A 7,057-nucleotide genomic window follows, 5' to 3' on the forward strand; every position below is an offset into this window, starting at 1 on the left:
AAGTATCTGGCAGATAAGAAGGCGGGCAAAGAAAAATCAGGTATATTTGATATACATGTTATTGATGTGTACTTAACCAGCTCTCGTAGTAGTGCCTGGGTATTCGATACCGGTTCTGTTGCTCACATTTGCGACTCGAAGCAGGAACTGCGGAATAGACGAAGGCTGGCGAAAGACGAAGTGACGATGCGCGTAGGAAACGGTTCCAAGGTTGATGCAATCGCCGTCGGCACAGTGTCACTTCAACTACCATCGGGATTAGTGATGAACTTAAATCATTGTTATTTAGTGCCTGCGTTGAGCATGAACATTATATCTGGATCTTGTTTATTGCGAGACGGTTACTCTTTTAAGTCTGAGAATAATGGTTGTTCTATTTCTATGAGTAACATCTTTTATGGTCATGCACCGAATGTGAGAGGATTGTTCATATTGAATCTTGATAGAGATACGCATATACATAACATTGAGACCAAAAGAGTTAGAGTAAACAATGATAGCGCCATATTTTTGTGGCACTGCCGCTTGGGTCATATTGGTGTAAAGCGCATGAAGAAACTCCATGCTGATGGACTTTTGGAGTCACTTGACTTTGATTCACTTGACACGTGCGAACCATGCCTCATGGGCAAGATGACTAAGACTCCGTTCTCCGGAACAATGGAGCGTGCAAGTGACTTGTTGGAAATCATACATACCGATGTGTGTGGTCCAATGAGCGTGGAGGCATGCGGCGGATATCGTTACTTTCTCACCTTCACTGACGATTTAAGTAGATATGGTTATGTCTACTTGATAAAGCACAAGTCTGAAACATTTGAAAAGTTCAAGCAATTTCAGAGTGAAGTGGAAAATCATCGTAACAAGAAGATCAAGTTCCTACGGTCTGATCGTGGGGATGAATATCTGAGTTTCGAGTTTGGTACTCACTTAAAACAATGTGGAATTGTTTCACAGTTAACACCGCCTGGAACACCACAGCGTAATGGTGTGTCCGAACGTCGTAATCGTACCTTGTTAGAAATGGTGCGATCTATGATGTCTCTTACTGATTTGCCGTTATCATTTTGGGGTTATGCATTAGAAACAGCTGCATTCACTTTAAATAGGGCACCATCGAAATCCGTTGAGACGACACCATACGAACTGTGGTACGGAAAAAGGCCAAAGTTGTCGTTTCTTAAAGTTTGGGGATGTGATGCTTATGTCAAAAAGCTTCAGCCTGAAAAGCTGGAACCCAAAGCGGAAAAGTGCGTCTTCATAGGTTACCCAAAAGAGACAGTTGGGTACACCTTCTATCTCAAATCCGAGGGCAAAGTGTTTGTTGCTAAGAACGGAACTTTTTTGAGAAGGAGTTTCTCTCGAGAGAATTGAGTGGGAGGAAGATAGAACTTGACGAGGTTGTTGAACCTCTCATCCCTCTGGATGGTGGCGCAGGGCAAGGGGAAACCTCTGTCATTGCGACGCCGGTTGAGGAGGAACTTAATGATGATGTTCATGAAACTCCAGTTCAAGTTTCTGTTGAACCACGCAGGTCGACGAGATCACGCGCCGCTCCAGAGTGGTACGGTAATCCCGTCTTATCAATCATGTTGTTAGACAACAATGAACCTGCAAATTATGAAGAAGCAATGGTGGGCCAAGATTCCAACAAATGGCTAGAAGCCATGAAATCCGAGATAGGATACATGTATGAGAACAAAGTGTGGACTTTGGAGATGCTGCCTGAGGGCCGCAAGGCTATTCAGAACAAATGGATCTTTAAGAAGAAGACGGACGCTGACGGTAATGTGACCGTTTATAAAGCTCGACTTGTGGCAAAGGGTTTTTCACAAGTTCCAGGAATTGACTACGATGAGACTTTCTCTCCCGTAGCGATGCTTAAAGTCCGTCAAAATCATGTTAGCAATAGCTGCATTTTTCGATTATGAAATCTAGCAGATGGATGTCAAAACGGCGTTCCTTAACGGTTTCCTTAAGGAAGAGTTGTATATGATGCAACCCGAAGGTTTTGTCGATCCTAAAAATGCTGACAAGGTGTGCAAGCTCCAGCGATCCATTTATGGACTGGTGCAAGCATCTCGGAGTTGGAACAAACGCTTTGATGAGGTGATCAAAGCATTTGGGTTTATACAAGTGGTTGGAGAATCTTGTATTTACAAGAAAGTGAGTGGGAGCTCTGTGGCGTTTCTAATATTATATGTGGATGACATATTACTGATTGGAAACAACGTAGAGCTTTTGGAGAGCATAAAAGGTTACTTGAATAAAAGTTTCTCTATGAAGGACCTAGGAGAAGCTGCTTACATTCTAGGCATTAAGATCTATAGGGATAGATCAAAACGCGTGATAGGACTTTCACAAAGCACATACCTTGATAAAGTTTTGAAGAGGTTCAAAATGGAACAGTCCAAGAAAGGGTTCTTGCCAGTGTTACAAGGTACGAGATTGAGTAAGACTCAGTGCCCAGCAACTGATGAAGATAGAGAGCATATGCGCTCCGTCCCCTATGCTTCAGCCATAGGCTCTATCATGTATGCAATGCTGTGCACTAGACCGGATGTTAGCCTGGCCATAAGTATGGCAGGTAGGTTCCAGAGTAATCCAGGAGTGGATCACTGGACGGCGGTCAAGAATATCCTAAAGTACCTGAAAAGGACTAAGGAGATGTTTCTCGTGTATGGAGGTGACGAAGAGCTCGCCGTAAAAGGTTACGTCGATGCAAGCTTTGACACAGATCCGGACGACTCTAAGTCGCAAACCGGATACGTATTTATTCTTAATGGGGGTGCAGTAAGCTGGTGCAGTTCCAAGCAAAGCGTCGTAGCAGATTCTACATGTGAAGCGGAGTACATGGCTGCCTCGGAGGCAGCTAAGGAGGGTGTCTGGATGAAGCAGTTCATGACGGATCTTGGAGTGGTGCCAAGTGCACTGGATCCAATAACCTTGTTCTGTGACAACACTGGTGCCATTGCCTTATCAAAGGAACCAAGGTTTCACAAGAAGACCAGACACATCAAACGACGCTTCAACCTCATCCGCGACTACGTCGAGGAGGAGGACGTAAATATATGCAAAGTGCACACGGATCTGAATGTAGCAGACCCGCTGACTAAACCTCTTCCGCAGCCAAAACATGATCGACACCAGAACTGTATGGGTGTTAGATTTATTACAATGTAATTCACATGGTGATGTGAGGGCTAGATTATTGACTCTAGTGCAAGTGGGAGACTGTTGGAATTATGCCCTAGAGGCAATAATAAATGTATAGTTATTATTATAATTCCTGTATCAAGATAATAGTTTATTATCCATGCTATAATTGTATTGAATGAAGACTCGTTTACATGTGTGGATACATAGACAAAACACCGTCCCTAGCATGCCTCTAGTTGGCTAGCCAGTTGATCGATGATAGTCAGTGTCTTCTGATTATGAACAAGGTGTTGTTGCTTGATAACTGGATCACGTCATTGGGAGAATCACGTGATGGACTAGACCCAAACTAATAGACGTAGCATGTTGATCGTGTCATTTTGTTGCTACTGTTTTCTGCGTGTCAAGTATTTATTCCTATGACCATGAGATCATATAACTCACTGACACCGGAGGAATGCTTTGTGTGTATCAAACGTCGCAACGTAACTGGGTGACTATAAAGATGCTCTACAGGTATCTCCGAAGGTGTTAGTTGAGTTAGTATGGATCAAGACTGGGATTTGTCACTCCGTGTGACGGAGAGGTATCTCGGGGCCCACTCGGTAATACAACATCACACACAAGCCTTGCAAGCAATGTAACTTAGTGTAAGTTGCGGGATCTTGTATTACGGAACGAGTAAAGAGACTTGCCGGTAAACGAGATTGAAATAGGTATGCGGATACTGACGATCGAATCTCGGGCAAGTAACATACCGAAGGACAAAGGGAATGACATACGGGATTATACGAATCCTTGGCACTGAGGTTCAAACGATAAGATCTTCGTAGAATATGTAGGATCCAATATGGGCATCCAGGTCCCGCTATTGGATATTGACCGAGGAGTCTCTCGGGTCATGTCTACATAGTTCTCGAACCCGCAGGGTCTGCACACTTAAGATTCGACGTTGTTTTATGCGTATTTGAGTTATATGGTTGGTTACCGAATGTTGTTCGGAGTCCCGGATGAGATCACGGACGTCACGAGGGTTTCCGGAATGGTCCGGAAACGAAAATTGATATATAGGATGACCTCATTTGATTACCGGAAGGTTTTCGGAGTTACCGGGAATGTACCGGGAATGACGAATGGGTTCCGGGAGTTCACCGGAGGGGGGCAACCCACTCCGGGGAAGCCCATAGGTATTTGGGGGGGTCACACCAGCCCTTAGTGGGCTGGTGGGACAGCCCACCAATCCCCTATGCGCCAAGGAAGAAAAAATCAAAAGGAAAGAAAAAAAAAGGAAGAAGTGGGAAGGGGGAAGGACTCCCTCCCACCAAACCAAGTAGGACTCGGTTTGGGGGGGGAGAGTCCTCCCCCCTGGCTCGGCCGACCCCTTGGGGATCCCTTGGACCCCAAGGAAAGGTCCCCCTCCCTCCTCCTATATATATGGGGCTTTTAGGGCAGATTTGAGACGACTTTCTCACGGCTGCCCGACCACATACCTCCATAGTTTTCCCTCTAGATCGTGTTTCTGCGGAGCTCGGGCGGAGCCCTGCTGAGACGAGATCATCACCAACCTCCGGAGCGCCGTCACGCTGCCGGAGAACTCTTCTACCTCTCCGTCTCTCTTGCTGGATCAAGAAGGCCGAGATCATTGTCGAGCTGTACGTGTGCTGAACGCGGAGGTGCCGTCCGTTCGGTACTAGATCGTGGGACTGATCGCGGGATTGTTCGCGGGGCGGATCGAGGGACGTGAGGACGTTCCACTACATCAACCGCGTTCTCTAAACGCTTCTGCTGTACGATCTACAAGGGTACGTAGATCACTCATCCCCTCTCGTAGATGGACATCACCATGATAGGTCTTCGTGCGCGTAGGAAAATTTTTGTTTCCCATGCGGCGTTCCCCCACACAGGCAGGCAGGAGGCGTGGCGCTCTCACGAGCTCGCCGTCCCCTGCTTCTCCTCTGCCTTTTGGCAACAGGTAGAAGACAGGGGTGGCCGTGGTGGGCTGGGCCAGCAGGTGAGCACAGGATAGATTCTCTCTCTCTCTCTCTCTCTTCTTTTCTATTTTTATTTTATTTCCTTTCTAGCATTTAGATTTAGGATTTTAATAAAACATTTAATCATTTTACTTCTTCTTCTTTTCTTCTTCTTCTCCTCTTCCTTCTCCTTCTCCTCCTCCTCCTCCTCCTCCTCCTTCTTCTTTTACTTCTTCTTCTCTTCTTGCTTCTTCTCTTTCTCTTCTTCTATGTAGCTTAGACTCATCCAAGAAATACTAAATTGGCTAATTATCCTACAAAATGACATAATTAGCTTAGTTAGCTCCAAAATGACCTATTTAATAAAAATGACCTATAGTGAGCTAAGTTCTCTCCTAAATGACATAATAAGGCTTACGTAGCTGCAAGATGACCTATTCCCCCTAACTTAGGTATTAAATGGCCTATAATTAGCCTAGGTACCTCCAAAATGGCTTAATAAGCATAGTTTGCTCCGGAATGACCTATTTTACCCAAGTTAGCTCCGAAACGACCTATAGTTAGCTAGGCTTCCACCTAAATGACATAATTAGCTTAGTTAGCTCCAAAATGGTCTATTTAATAAAACATGACCTATACTTAGCTAAGTATCCTCAAAATGACATAATTAGCTCCGAAAAGGCATTCTTAGCTAATTTAGCCCGAAGAAGGGGACAAGAGGAGAAGAAAGTGGAAAAATGAAAGGAAGGAAGAAGAAGAAGAAGAGAAGAAGAAGGAGAAGGAGGAAGAAGAAGGAGAAGGAGAAGGAGGAGAGAAGCTCCTTCTCCTTCTTCTCCTCCTTCTTCTCCTTCTTCTTGTCCTTCTTCTTTTCTTCTTCTTCTCCTTATCCTCCTCCTTCTCCTCCTCCTTCTTCTTCTTCTTCTTTTTCTTCTCCTTCTTCTTCTCTTCTTGCTTCTTCTCTTCTTGCTTCTTCCCTTTCTTCTTCTACGTAGGTTATTTTCCCCAACAAAGACATACTTAGCTAATTATCCTCCAAAATGACATAATTAGCATAGTTAGGTAAAAATATCATAAGAACCTTGGTTAGCTCATTAAAATGACTAATTTAGCTCCAAAATGACATAATAAGGTCAAAATGGATTAATAATCATAGTTGGCTACAAAATGACATATTTTATCCAAGTTAGCTCTAGAATGGCCTATACTTAGCTAAGTTCTCTCCTAAATGACATAATAAGGCTATGTAGCTCCAAGATGACCTATTCCACCTAACTTAGCTATTAAATGGCGTATACTTCGCTAATTTCTCTCTGAAATAACCTATATACTTCTTCATCTAGTATTATTCTTCTAACTTTCTTATTTGTCATTTTGTAGATTACATTCACTTCACGGGAAGCTTGGATTATATTGATGGAATGCTTGAAGATGATTTCTTGTACCATGGCTTCACGGAAGCTTGTATTGAAACTATTGTAGTATATGGATATATATGAAATTTGTATGCATGTGGATGAAACTCGTGTAATATATGGTTTGGTAGGGATGCAACTTGCATAATATGTATGTACTATGGATGAAAGTTATTTTAATATGGTTATGAGTACGGAAATAAATTTATTTATGTCAAATATATATATATATATATATATATATATATATATATATCCTGATTATTGTGAAAAATGTCGGATATAATAAGAAATAAATTAAAAAGGGGCTCGTTCCCCCTTTGCCGTCTGCCCCCACATGGCAAACGGGGGATGGCAGACGGCAAAGGGGGAGAGAGGGGGGGCAGGTTCCCCCCTTTGTCGTCTGCCCCCACATGGCAAAGGGGAGATGGCAGACGGCAAAGAGGGGAGAGAGAGGGGCTGGTTCCCCCTCTTTGCCATCTGCCCCCACATAGCAACGGGGGGAACCAGCCCCCT

This window comes from Hordeum vulgare, chromosome 4H, assembly GCF_904849725.1.
Source record: "Hordeum vulgare subsp. vulgare chromosome 4H, MorexV3_pseudomolecules_assembly, whole genome shotgun sequence".
Lineage (NCBI taxonomy): Eukaryota > Viridiplantae > Streptophyta > Magnoliopsida > Poales > Poaceae > Hordeum > Hordeum vulgare.